Source organism: Canis lupus, chromosome 34 (assembly GCF_003254725.2).
Source record: "Canis lupus dingo isolate Sandy chromosome 34, ASM325472v2, whole genome shotgun sequence".
NCBI classification, from domain to species: Eukaryota; Metazoa; Chordata; class Mammalia; order Carnivora; family Canidae; genus Canis; species Canis lupus.
The window spans coordinates 30,200,700-30,214,379 of NC_064276.1; the positions used below are offsets into that span (position 1 = coordinate 30,200,700).

Sequence of the window (13,680 nt, forward strand, 5' to 3'; positions counted from 1 at the left end):
TGACTTCCACTCATTCTTCCCCGATTCTCTGCTTCTTGCTCTTCTTTCAGCCCCTTGTCAAATTAGCGAGTCTTTCCTATATGTGTCACAGCACCTCACTCATATCTCTTAGAATAACTCTTAACTTGCTATATGATTAGTCTCCTTTTTCTGAAAATCTAGTCATCACTTTGAAAGCATAGATCAAAGATAAATAATTTTGATATTCCCATAGCATACTCACGTATTCACATAGTACATATTCATTTAACATCTGTGAGGGAAGGGAGGCTAAGAGGGAGGGAGAGACAGGGAAGAAGCTAGGATGGGAAATGAGCAGTTCATTCTTCACAAGCCCAGCTCTTCATGATACACAGCATTCTCAGTTAATCTTTGTGTTTTACTGTTATATGTGCCCTCCAAGAGTTCATTTTAATTCTTTATTTCATTTTTCCATATTTAAAATAAGAAAAAAATAATAATTTTTCTTATTTTTCAGAAATGTCTAAAGATATTCAAGAGGAAAATAAAATTATTTTGAGCTCACTGGAAGGTCTTATCTAAATTTGGAGCCAGTGATACTGTTAGTGTTATAATTATTTTTGTCAGGGAACTTAAAGGACTATATAAATAAAATCTTCTGAAGTTGTTCATTCTGCTTGAAATGTAATAGAATATAATGAAAACTTTTCGCTTGTAAGCAGAATGTTTTACAAAATGAATCTTCTTGGATTGGGATGGAAAAGAAAAATAAAACAAGCTTTGATATTATGTCCTGGCACATAGGCAGCCCACCACTGGCACCATGCCATGCACCCTTACTGAACACAGAGGCAAGTGGTTTGGTTTGGTTTGGTTCTCTGGACTGAATTGTACTGTGCCCTTCTGAGGCTTCCTCCCTGAGATATAGAACTTTATGCAAGATTTAAATATGTATGCAGAGTATCAAACTACTTCTGTCTCTTTATTTTTTGTTTTAGTAGGCTAGAATAAGATTAGTAAAAGCCCCTGCTGTTCAACTGTATCCTATTAAGATTACAAAAAGGGGAAATGAACCAAAAAGTGGTTCAAAAAAGTGATAGCCTATGGATAAATGGGTAACAAAAGGTTTATCTTCATTTATTTAAGACTCGCTTCCTATACCATCCATAGATATTTCTCTCAATTTTATGGAAGGGATTCAAGTCATGATTATATAAAGGCACAATCAAGCTTACTTTCCTTATTAAAATAGGTGATTGTTTTTAGTACAAATATTTAAAAAAGAACACTTGAAGAAGAAAAGTCATATTATCTCATATATATCATACCTTTAGGGTTTACATGATTGATGTAAAATAGGAGAGACATTAAATGTTTGAAATTACTTCAACAATAGGGCTGATTTGCACGTTAGAGTAAATACTATAATTATGATGAAGAATAGAAAACATTATATTCCACATTTTCAAGGACACAAAGCAATTAAATAAGTTACTTCTTTCAAAACAAGTTATTAAAATAAAGCAGTCCACCAGTCAACACAAAGGAATAAACGTTCAGTTTTCACACCATTCTAGATACTTATAGATATTAGGGCTGTGCTATATTTAGCCCCGTTTATTTTAAAATACTGGCTACCTAATAATTATCAGATATGTGACTATTTTATTTCAAGTTACTTGTGTATATGTTGTTTACTTATATGGGGTTTTATAGACTTAAGACGGTTATGCCCAAATATGTATGAAGATCATGACTTAAAGTCAGTAAAAGTAATCATAATTTCCCTCTGACTATATTGCCTTGACTATTTGAATAGCACACAAGACTAATCTTGTTTTGAAACTTTTTCCTCAAATTTAGTGTTCCTATTATGTACTGTTAGATTTAAAAAAAGCCAAAATATAATATCTTAAAGTAATGACATTTATTTTGCTTAAGAATCTGCAATTTGAACAGGCTTCCAGAGAAACAGCTCATTTTTGTTCCACTTGTCATTAGAGGCTCAGAGACTGAGGGTTGGACTCATTAGAGGCTCACTTACTCACATTTCTGAAAGCTATTTATCAGCCAGAGTTGCCACCAAAAAACCCACATCTTTCTTTGTACCACATGGCTTCTTCACAGCATGGTGGCTAGGATCCAAGGGGGAGCCTCACAAGAGAAAGATAACTATGTGGTAGCTGTATAGTCTTTTATGACCTATCCTTAAAAGTCATAAAGTGCCATTTCTGCTGTAGTTTACTTATTAGAAGCAAGTTACAAAGCCTAACCCATATTTAAGGGGAGAGGAAGTAGGCTTTATATTACAAGAACATGTTAGGGGGTGTACAAATGAATGTAGCCATGTTTGGAAAAAATAATTTGCCACAGTCTCTCTAGCTTCAATAAGTACTGATCTATCCTAATTTTGCCTGTCCATATTATGTTGTTGTGGCTATTTGCCTTATTTTTGATCATGCAGTAGGTAGAAGGAAATTCATCTTGTTCCAATTACTCTGGGTGAGAAGAAACTTTTTCCCTGGGAAACTGATGATAAAACTATTTGTTGTCTATCACCTAATAAAGCTACATCTTCTAAGTGGTCATACTCAGTTGTAGAAAACTATTATATATTTTTGGAAATTCAATATTTCTTTCATTCATTTCTAATGTCTGAATAACATTATTTATTATAAAAAATAAAGGACATAAAAATTAAATTCAGTAATAATAAAGTCACATTCCCAGGATTGTTAAGTAGATAAATCATTATTCTCTGTAAATCAGTCTTTAGTTTGCACTTTTTTAAAGAGGTTTACGTAGGTGCCTTTTGAGGCTGATGATGAAATAACTTTGATGCTAAAATTATTTTCAAAGGAATATTTCACACTAGCAATCTCTGTTGTTTCTCGTCACCTGTAGCTGTGGCAAAAGACTGCTTCCATATAAATGAATGAGAGAAGGCATCATAAAAGATTTATTTCTGCTGCCCCATTTTTCTTATTTATTTCTAACACTCTGCCCATTTACCATGAGCTTCCTCACATTTCAGAAACAGCTAGTCGTCTTTGAGAACAAATTGTGCTATTTACTTCTGTCCTTAGAGAAAACGAATGGTTTAGTGGGTGAGATGTCCAGAACAATAAGGAAAACTTGTGTTATGTATTCCCAACAGAAGAAATAGATCTTCCGTAAATAACTCCCAGCACAATCATGGCAGGTCTCAGCACTGTACAGAGTTATAGATATTTTTTCTTTATATAACTTTAAAGCCTTTCAAAAGAAAAAGCAACAGAATGCTGTCATGCAGATGCATAGACTTATCCCAAAGTTATGCAAACAGAATATTCAAAATGACAAAAGTGTTTTAGTTATATTTCTATATAATTTAGTACACACACATTGATTTTCAACTTCAATGACAGAAAATATTTTAAATGTATAAAGTATAAATCAAAGTGAATTAATTATAAAGTTTAATAAATTAGTCTATTATTTCAGACAGAAAGAAGAGCTGGTTTCTAACATTTACTGAATCTATACCACCAGCCTGACATATTTCATAGGACATTTACATACTTATAAAAATTTAATTATTACAGTTATTTTTATGTGACAGGTATTTTTATTCTCATTACCCAGATGAGAAAATTGAAGTTGATAGAAGGTAAGCAGCTTCCCTCAATCCCCTAAAAAGGAAGTAAGGAAATTATTATTCCCAGCAAATGACTTTAATTTATAATTGGTGTGGTTAAGAGGTCAAGTGACATCTGTTGGTACAGTGTGGGAATCTCAAGATCACCCTGACATCTGACACCAATTGCAATTTTCAAGGTCCTCCAAATCACTTTTATGTTCAATAATTTCCTAGAAAGACTCAGGGAACTCAGGAAAGGTATTTTTACTTATTGTTAGGGCCTATGGTAATTAAAGGATACACATTAAAATCAGGAGTCCATAAGGCAGGGTCCAGGAGACACCAAGGCATAGAACTTCCAATTGCTCTCTCCCAGTGGAGGAGTGCAGACAGCATCTATTTCTCCCAGCAATAGATGTGCAGCAATATGCATGAAGTATTGTCAACCAAGAAAACTCATCTGAACTATGGGAAGCAGAACTTTTACTGGGGCTTAATCATATAGACATTATTGATCCCCAGCATGACTGACCTTAGTCTCCAACCCTTGCAGATGTTGAACTGATACTGAATTGTCCAAGGTCCCCACTGCACTGTTAGCATAGATAATAAGACATGGTCAAAGGCCACCAGGTGAACAAAGACACTATTATCAGACAGGACATTCCAAGAACTTTGAAATTATCTTCTAGAAGCCAAGCACAAAGGCTAAAGTTCAAGTTATTCCTTTGCTTCAGTTATCCTAAAATTAAGTAATGAGTGGAAGTATAGTCAGTATCTGTATCTTACTGATTAAGCAATAACCACAAAGCTTTATAAATTTTCAAAATGGAAAAAAATATAAAATAAAAAATAAAATCTCCAAATGGCATAGTTTGGCTGTATTTTTGTTTTGAATTAAAAAATGATCTATTGCACAATATCATTTCTCAATTTACCAAAGATTATTTCTGAAACTCAATTTTGTCTTAAATTGTATAGCAGGAGAAAGGATTTGTATCAATTCTGCTATGAAACTATTTGCTTAATACAGTTCCTAACTTTCCCAAAACTTTATTTGAAAGTTGAGTTCATATATTTTATTTGAATTTATTATTATGGGAGAACAACTTCTAGTAGAACTAATAAATATATAAAAAATTCTCTGTGACATTCTACAATGATGTTTGCAGATCCATTTTTAGTTATAAGATCAAATTTAGAATATAGTCCTGACTGACTCACCTGTTTTATCCTACAGAAATACCATGTCAGCAAAAACTTCCTCTTCATCATTATACACTGATCTATTACTGTGAATGCATGTCCATGTTTCAAGTAAAGTGAACGCTTGGGTGTAATGGATCTAATTACATAGAACATGTTTTGGCTAAAGAAATCTAGTTTGCAAGAATGATCAAGTGTTTATAGGTAAACAGTGCTTGAAAATTTCCACTCTGAAGTGCTTTGGTAGAGAATTAAGTCACAATGGCATAAAATTGCACTTTTATTCATTTTTTAATTGTTTCTATCTCATTAAATTAATTGTTATTAAATTAATGTTCAATAAGAAATATTAAATGAAGTTGTAAAACTATGGCAGTACACATGTATTCCTATTCATGTACATAAGATTATTATTTCTGACATAAGATTTCTTATTTTATGGTGGAGCTATTAGTTTTTAAATCCCAAACTAGTTTCTTTTATACCTATCTCCTTTCTGGTTACTCAGCAATAGAATTTGTTGTATACCTATTTATTTGAATTGTGAAGAAAGCAATTATTTAGGAGATTTCTGGGCTGAATGGAGATAAACCTTGCTGTTGCCAGTGTCAGATTACATCAAGTTATTCAGCATCATATAGTTTACAAGAATAATGGATCTTGATTCATTTTGACAATATGTCTGGTCTGAATATAATCTGGAATGTGTGTCATGCTGCCTCTCAAATTTAATGGAACACCTTGTTTCCTTGGGAGTGGTACAGTATGCTTCATAAGCCTTTCCAGATATTTTATATTGTTCCTTGTGAAATTATTAGCAGAATTTACCATACTAAGTGAGACTTTACAGGAGGGACAGTTATTTGGAGAAAAATGAGTTGAAAATTTGGCCTAATATCACAAAGTCTTCAAGCTACATATTAATTATAATTTTAAATTCTCCATATAATTAGTCACATTTTAATCATACAGGAAGAAAACCATGAAAGTAGGACAAGCAGATATTTTAGAACTCTAGATTCTTTGTGACTTAAGGATTCAGGATATCCCTGGTACTACCAAATTGTAGTGTAAAGACAGCCTATATGAAATGAAGTTCACAGGTCTCTAAAGGTGGACTAGAAAGAAGACTTCTCATACATAATTCAGAGTGTTGCACATAATTCAGACTTTAATTATAATTTAATTAGGCTGGGCCATCCAAAATTGTTGGTTCTCAACTATTTTTGACCCACAAAAGCTGTAAATCTTATATGCTTTCGCCTAATAAAACCATGGATAAATACTTGTCTACACAGTTCTTTTTTACAGATGTGTCTGTACCCAAAACTTTGTCTAGTTAGGCTGTTAATAGACGTTTTTTGACAATAAGATCAGAAACTAAGTTAAGGTATTTCTTAAGAAAAATCACAGCAAAATTGCTTGGTGTATAGTAACTTCTAACATAATATTTTCTCTTTAAACCATACATATCATAACTTTCTCATCAGTTACTTGACAATAACAAAAATATGTCTGAGTGACAACCTAAGAAAAAATATCTTTAAGATATTTAAATGAGGAGATTCATTTCTCTAGGATCTATGAATATCAGGACTCCAATGCACACTGTGATTCAGGACATGTCATCATTACCATTAATACCAGCGTTGCTTTAAAGTTTACAAGTTCCCCATTTTGGAAATCCACAATACTAGAAAATAAGACCTGTAATGGATAGAAATGAAAAGGCAATTATTTATTTCATCTTGATTATAAACTTTTTATCATCCCCAAAGAGAAATTTAGATAAGTATGTATATAAATGCACAATCAAGTGCTAGAAGACTTTATTGGATACAAATTGTAAAAACTATAAGAGCACATATCGACATTATAATAACTATAGGGGTAATAGAATTAAGAATGAAAAATTACTTAAATTATACAAAAAAAGTTTTAGTATGACCAAAAAAGGTATTTTTTTAATATTAAAAATGAGATTTACGAAAAAAGAGGAAGTAAGATTCATATGCTGACTAGGTTCACAGGTTCAGTGTTGTTTAATCTAGTATTAAAATCAGTGAGAACCGAGAAAAGAGGCCTCAGTAACTAACTCCCTTGTCCTATATAGTTTATCTAGTTAATAAACTACCTCATCTCTTAATTGCCTATTTGGATATTTCATGATATTATTAAAACTCTAAATTGATTTTTATAATGGTGATGTTCACAGAATTCAAATCATTTGTTGAACTTTAAATCTAGATGAGAACTGTATTTGTAGGAATTTATTAGGCAATTTTTAGAAACCCAGGCTTCCAAATTAATTATATTATGGTTTTATTTCATTATTATATTTTAAATAATTATAATGTAAATAATATTAATTTTTCATATTGATTTAAAATCACTACTTATGGGATCCCTGGGTGGCTCAGCGGTTTGGCGCCAGCCTTTGGCCCCGGGGGCGATCTTGGCTGGAGTCCTGGGATCGGGTCCCACGTCGGGCTCCCTGGATGGAGCCTGCTTCTCCCTCCTCCTGTGTCTCTGCCTCTCTCTCTCTCTCTCTCTCTATGTCTATCATGAATGAATAAATAAATAAATAAATAAATAAATAAATAAATAAATAAATCTTAAAAAAAAATCACTACTTATTGGTCAAATCACTTTATCTTTGCATTTGCTAAGAAATATAGTAATAGTTCTCAGATGGTCTTTCAAAGTCACAAACCAAAGCTAAAAATCATTATTTAAAGGGATGATGAATACATCACTTCAGAAAATTTAGGTTTAAAAAAGATACAAAACCCATCATCAGTTACGGTAGAATATTTGCCAATTTTATCTTTGGATTAGCATTGGATTATTCCACATATTTCATGGCTCCAGAAAGACTATCATAATTTTACTACCTGCTGACAATAGTATTATACTTTATCTTATTATGTTGGTAGTATTTTATTTACCAAATCTCAGGATTGCTTAAAAAGATAAAGTTAATTAGAGTTCACCAGTCCCTGCCTCTAAGAATTTGAAGTTGATGTTTGGACCTATATTCCTCTTCCTTTCACTATTTTCAGGATGACCATTGTCTTATCCATGAGGTGTTTTGTGATGTTTAATAAACATAACATTCTCTTCTTAAACATCTGGATTTCCCTTGCTTGTACAGTATCTTGAGGATATCTCTAAGCTTTAGAAACTTAGGGATCTCTGGGTGGCTCAGTAGTTTAGTGCTGCCTTCAGCCCGGGGCCTGATCCTGGAGTCCCAGGATCCAGTCCCACATCGGGCTCCCTGCATGGAGCCTGCTTCTCCTTCTGCCTGTGTGTCTCTCTCTCTATCTGTGCCTTTCATGAATAAATGAATAAAATCTTTGAAGAAATACTTAAAATAGAAATTTGTTGCATTCTACTTATTTACTATAGAGAGCTCTCAAACCAGGATATCATCTTTAGCATATCTTCTAAAAGTGCTTGAGCAGTACTTGGACAATATACCAAAGTTAGGACTCATTGGTTGGGACTGCTTTTCAAAGACTAGTAAAGCTCAAAATAGAGAGATATTAACATATGAAAACAACTAAAACAACTAAATTTATTCCTTTTCTTAGTATAGTGCCACATAACTTATTATGGAATATGGATTTTCGTAGCGCTGAGAATGGGGACTAATTTGGTGATGTTGTAAATGATAATTGGTAAGGGTTTTGGACTACTTAAATTAAGTACTGTTTTGTTAACAAAGCTTTAGAAGCCATAGGGGCTAATACAGTGATGCTAGAAAATTTCAAGAAGTAAACACTTCAAATTCAGTTGACTATACTTGTTTTTATTGTCAGAGTATTACCTTCATAATCATTGCATAGGCATAGGGATAACAAATCTTCTAACTAAGATAATCATGTAAGAATGAACTGTGAACGTTGTTTCCGATATGGCCAGAAAGGCTTTTATTTTATCGAATATCAGATAATAGCTATAAACTGACTTAATTTTTTCAATTAGTTGAAGGTCCTGGAAAATAAACCGAAAGGGGTATTTTCTATTGATAATCCAACTTTGGAAGAATGAAATAAGATAGGGTGAGTTATCCATCTTGAGAAAAAGTCACAATTGGTATTGCCTAGAATTGCTAAAAAATGCAGGAAGAATCCAAAGAAGGAACTGGAAAGACAGAGCTTCAAGCTCTCTGTATAAACTCAGAGTCTCTGGATGACAAATAGAATAAACATATCTGGATAACTCAAAGAAGCCTAGATAAGCATAGAAAAAGGAGCTGCAATTTGAGCTGCTGCCCAAGAGACAAAGTTTGCAGTTTGTGATTAATCGCTTGTTAAAACAAATGAACAACATATCAACATACTTCAAAGTAATATAGTAGAATCCAGAGTCTCAATAATATCACATTGTCAATGTCCAGGAGGGAACTGAAAAAAAAAAAAAAAAAAAAAAAAAAGAATTCACAACATAGGAAGAGCCAGGAAAATGTGACCTATTCTTAAGAGATAAAATACTCAACACAGACCAACCCCAAGATAACATAGACTCAGCAGATAAGACTCTTAAAGCCTACGGTATAAGTACTCGAAAATGAAAGAAAAACATGGTCACGATGATCATAAGGATTGAAAATGTTAGCGAAAATTGGAAAATACAAAAACAACCAAATAGATATTTTAGAACAGCAAATTACAGTATCTGAAATAAAAAATACTCTGTATGGGCTGAAAAGTATGATGGAAGTGGCAGGAGAAAGAGTAAACATCAAAGGATTATTTATAGTAATTATCCAATTTAAAGTAGGGTGAACAAAACATTTAAAGGTATTTTAAGAAAATCAAACTCAGACAAGAAGTCTTCCTATTTGATGCTAAACATTGAAATAGCACTATTTCCTGGGTGTTGTATGTTAGTGATGGATCGCTAAATTCTACACCTGAAACTAATATTATGCTGTATGTTAACTAACTGGAATTTAAATAAAAACTTAAATTCTCTCTCTCTCTCTCTCTCTGTCTCTCATGGATAAATAAATAAAAAACTTAATTTAAAAAACCAACTTGAACCTACAAACAAAGCAAAACCAAACAAAACCTGCCTATACAAATAAAAATATATATGGTGCTATTTCATTAAAAAATAACTGGTTAAGCAATATTTATTTTCTGTGACATGTTTCTTAGATCACTATTCAACAAAACCAATTATTTTATCAATCTTTATATATTTAAATTTTATAAAGATAGTAGGAAAATAGTGTTCAAATATACCAAATAGTTGCACTCTTTTTAATATGGAAAATGAAATAGTTTTGGCTGAAGCCAAGAAAAATATGTGGTAAATACTTCCAAGTGCCAAGTACTATTTCCAGATGTATGGAAAATATAATGAATACTAAATTTAATATGAAACTGGAATTTAATTAAGTACTTCTTATTTGATCTTGCATTGCTCTTTTATTTTCTTGTAACCAATTCCTTTCCATTTCTTTTTTTTTTTTTTTTAAGATTTTCTTTATTTATTCATGAGACACACAGAGAGAGACACACAGAGAGGCAGAGATACAGGCAGAAGGAGAAGCAGGCTTCATGCAGGGAGCCTGATGTGGGACTCGATCCTGGGTCTCCAGGATCACGCCCTGTGCTGAAGGTGGTGCTAAACTGCTGAGCCACCCAGGCTGCCCAACCTTTAAGTTTCTTTGTTTTTAACTGTTTATTTTGATTGATACAATACTATTTTATAACATTATTATTTAATATAATATTATGCTCTAATTAGATAGTCTACATGTAATTTAGAAGGATATTTTTAAGGAAAGCTTTGGTATTCTCTGAATCTCCTTCCATTCCATCCCTATGAAGAAAAGATATATTTTTACTTTCAGCTCAACTCTTGGAAAGATGTTCTAATGTAGCAGTCTGAGAAGATTATTTGTATCTTGGAGCTTCTGATTTATGCTTATGAAATCTAAAGGATTGGGAACTGTGGCTGGCCAATGGTCTAATGATAAAGAGGGGTTGTTGAATTGGCAACCGCCAATGCTTTTTTTGTGGGCAGTGGGGAGAAAAGGGAAAAAAAGTATATATGAGTTGTTGTTGTTGTTTCCTGTGGATTATATGTGGAGCACTCCAGACAGAGCTGGCAGGAGGTTCTTTTGGATTCTGACCAAGCTGGCTACCCAGAGGTCAAGGAACTCCATAAAAAGGAGCCGGATGCCAGAGGAAGCAATTGTAAGTGACCAGATGGAGAAATTGTGTCTTTCCACATTAAAAACAAAACTGCAGGTGAGAAATGACCAGTGGCGGGGTGTCTTCAAAGAACAGTTAGCAGTAGACATAAGAGCAAAGGTTTAGCAGGAAACACTAGCTGAATCCAAGGAGTCAGAAATCAGCTTAAGATTGTATCAGTCAATTAACAACACTTTCTACTTCCTTGTTGTCACACTACCTTATTGCTCCAAACTTAACACAGACAAAAGTGGCATATTAAGTGAGGGAGTGGGAGTAAAGACTCTTAATTTTACTGATTACACTTTCAAAAAAAGTTATTGGATCAAAGTTATGACTGTGGTAAAAAAATAAATAAATTCCCATAAATACTCCAGTTATAGCCCTCTCTCAGTATTTTCAAATCCTCTGAACAAAATAGTTCATTGGTTAATTCTCTGTCAAAGACCCATGAACCAAATTACCTATTCTGAGGCAACTGTCTTCTGAGTATATGGACCACTGGCAAGCCTTATCCTTTGTAGGATCTTTGCTTTTGCTGTAGATTACTGCAAATCCCATTAACCCTCCACACTTTCCTGCTTAGATCACACTCTCATTTTATAAGCACCTGAAAATTTCATTCCAATACATTAGAACTGTTGTGCTACAATGTCCCTTTGAAAAGATTTTTGTGCTTTTACAAAGTCAGTTTTCTTGACTTTTTTACCTTTTGCTTAACACTACGCCGATGTAGCATTCAGCCATATAAGAAATTTGCTGAGGTGATTTCTTTTCATCAAGAACACTGTATGTCTTTTGCTTCAAAAACTGACCTAGGGTGACCTTGGCCTTATCTTATTAAATTGTTACATCAAACTTTCATCTATACTATTTAAATCATAAGGCTTTAAGTACTGCTCTATTGGGTGCCCCACTCTGATATACTGAAGGTTGACCAGATAGTGTGTCATATTTCTAATGTGATGTTCAGTAGTCAGGTCTGTACATTTTTCACAGCACAGTATGAGTCACTTGAGGGAGTCCATTATAAGGAAGTTGAATATATTGATATTGTTACTAATTATAATCAAGTTTCATTAACAAGAGTTAAGGACCAACTAAAAAACATCAACACTATGAGTATCAAAGTAAAATCACAATCAGTGATGCTCAATGTACCGCTCAATCAATTTTGCCTTGATTTCTAATGAATTACCCATTATATTTTCTGAGACTTATTTAATTCATTTTCCACTTTCCAACAGTCTTTGTTAAATTAAGAGGACAGTGGTTTACTACATTAATGAAATCAGGAAATTCATGTAAGTTCTCTCAATGTTTTCCCTACCACTTCAAAATTTCTTTTTCTTTTATTTTAAATCCATTTTGCCAACATATAGTATAACACCCAGCGCTCATCTCATCACATACCTTCCTTAATGCCTGTCAACCAGTTACCCCAGGCCCCACCTACTCCCCTTCTGCAACCCTTTGTTTGTTTCCCAGAGTTAGGAGTCTCTCATGGTTTGTCTTCCTCTCTAATTTTTCACCACTCAGTTTCCCCCTTTCCCTTATGGTCTCTTTCACTATTTCTTATACTCCACATATGAATGAGATCCTATAACAATAGTCTTTCTCCAATTGACTTATTTCACTCAGCATAATACCCTCCCGTTCTATCCACATTGATGTAAATGGTAGGTATTCATCGTTTGGGATGGCTGAGTAATATTTCATTTTATATATAGACCACATCTTTGTCCATTCATCTGTTGAAGGACATTGCGGCTCCTTCCACAGTTTGGCTATTGTGGACATTGCTGCTATTAACATTGGGGCGCAGGTGCCCCACTGTTTTACTACATCAGTATCTTTGGGGTAAATGCCCAGTAGTGCAATTGCTGGGTCATAAGGTAGCTGTATTTTTAACTTTTTAAGGAAACTCCAAACTGTTTTCCAGAGTGGCTGCCCCAGCTTGTATTCCCACCAACAGTGCAAGAGGGTTCCCCTGACTCCATATCCTTGCCAATATTTGTTGTTTCCTGTCTTGTTAATTTTAGTCATTCTCACTGGTGTAAAGTAGTATCTTACTGTGGTTTTGATTTGTATTTCCCTGATGACAAGTGATTCCACTTCAAAATTTCTTTCCATCCTTCTTCTCACAAGAAGGATTTTTCCCTCACTTTTTAGGAAGTGTGAATTCCATTTCTTCTGATTTTATTAATAATCTCCTTTTCCTTTTGCATGTTTTTTTTATTCATCCACCAAATCCTCTCCAACTTACAATTTTTCTTTAAGTTTTGTCAACATAAGTGAGTTATTGAGGTTTGTTGGCTAAAATTACTCAGTATCCATTTACTTCTAAAACCTTTGTTTCTTGGCTTCTGTCTCCACCATTTTATTAAATGGTAACCAGGGATTTCTATTCTCCGGTGACTTTTTTTTTTTTTTTTTTTTTTTTTTTTTGACTACCAGGAGCCATTGACACTGCTGCTTATTTCCTTATAGTTTAGATCAGCAAATAGCAATTATCTGCTGGTTTTGTTTCTACAACTGATTTATCCATATGACCATTGTTTTGTTTTGTTTTCTGGCATACATCCTCAGGTTGCTATGGTAATTTAGGGTTTCAGGTCAAATGAAACCTTAACTACTCATATTTAATTTCCTAAGGAGCAGACTTCATCTTGTACCTTCAAGGTT

General features: G+C 33.4%; 1 long non-coding RNA gene across 3 annotated transcripts in view; it reads right to left on the bottom strand.

The window, feature by feature from the left end:
* The window catches only part of LOC112646013 (uncharacterized), a 43,940-nt gene extending 41,828 nt beyond the window's left edge, over positions 1–2,112 (bottom strand). For all 3 annotated transcript variants that reach the window (XR_007408168.1, XR_007408169.1, XR_003127422.2), the window contains exon 1: positions 2,010–2,112. This is a non-coding gene — a long non-coding RNA (uncharacterized LOC112646013). The remainder of the gene's footprint in view (positions 1–2,009) is intronic.
* Positions 2,113–13,680: the final 11,568 nt, after the last annotated feature.